The sequence below is a fragment of the Chiloscyllium plagiosum genome, chromosome 10 (assembly GCF_004010195.1).
Source record: "Chiloscyllium plagiosum isolate BGI_BamShark_2017 chromosome 10, ASM401019v2, whole genome shotgun sequence".
In the NCBI taxonomy this organism is placed as follows: Eukaryota; Metazoa; Chordata; class Chondrichthyes; order Orectolobiformes; family Hemiscylliidae; genus Chiloscyllium; species Chiloscyllium plagiosum.
In genome coordinates, this window is record NC_057719.1 from 89,437,880 (window position 1) to 89,439,258 (window position 1,379).

Here is a 1,379-nt window from a genome sequence, read left to right on the forward strand (position 1 = left end):
GCTCTATGACTTGATCATCACGGTCAGCAGTGGTGCATTGAACCACTCTGGTTCCCAAGACCCAAGGACCCAAGAGCAACTCTCTGCCAGTAGGATGGAGCAGACCAGGATGGTGATGCTGGTGTCTAAGACAATATCTCTAACATAAGATTCTGTCACTATGGCTGTGTCAGGCTATTGCATTTGTCTGTGGGACAGCACTTACAGTTTTGGCACAATACCCTCTGATCTTTTCACAGAATCCCTACAGTGTGGAAACAGGCCATTTGGCCCATCGCACGCAGCCCCAACCCCCTTTTCCTTTCCTTGTAACTCTACATTTCCTTAGGCTAACGTACCTAATCTTTACATCCCTGAACAATCATGGGCAATTTAGCATGGCCAATCCACCTAACCTGCACATCTTTGGACTGTGGGAGGAAATCGGAACACCCGGAGAAAGCCCACGCAGACAAGAGGAGAACGTGCAAACTCCATGCAGACAGTTGTCTGAGGGTGGGATTTAACCCAGGTCCCTGGAACTGAGAGGCAGACTGAGCCACCGTGCTGCCCAAGGAAGGCTTTGCATTAGAGTTGAGCTTGCTGTTTTGCTTTGAGAGACTCGGTTAATGAGGAGAAGCTGGAACCAGATGTAACAGATGTAACAAACATAAAAGGGAAGAGATGGGATTCAAAGAGGAACTTGGCAGGGAAGATGGTGGAGCAGGAATGGCAAGAGTTTCAGGGAAAATTTGGGAGATGCAGCAGAAACTCATCCCAAGGAAGAAGAAACATACTAATGGGAGGCAACCATGGCTGACAAGGGATGTCAGGGACAGAAATAAAAGCAAAAGAAAAGCATACAAGGTGGTAAAGATTAGTCAGAAGCCAAAGGATTTGGAAGCCTTTACAAATCCAGTGGAGGACAACTAAAAAAGCAATAAGCGGTGAGAAGATGAAATAGGAGGGTAAGCTAGTTATTGTTTTTAGATATATAAAAAGATAAGAGAGTGAAGTAAGAGTAGATATTGAACCACTGGAAAATGCAGTTGGAGGAGTGGTAATGAGAAACAAAGAAATGGCAATGGAACGGAATACATATTTCAGTCAACTGGGTTCTGAAGAAGGGTCACTCAACCGGAAACATTAACTCTGATTTCTCTCTGATGCTGCCAGACCTGCTGAAATTTTCCAGCAATTTCTGTTTTTGTTTCTGATTTACAATGTCTGCAGTTCTTTTGGCTTTGCCTCTGGAGAAGATGTTAAGGAAGCTGAAAGATCTGAAGGTGAATAAATCACCTGGACTGGATGGACAATACCATGGTGGTGATCTTTCAGGAATCAATGGAGTCAGGGAGGGTCTCAGTGGACTATAAAATGGCTAATATAATATCCTTGCT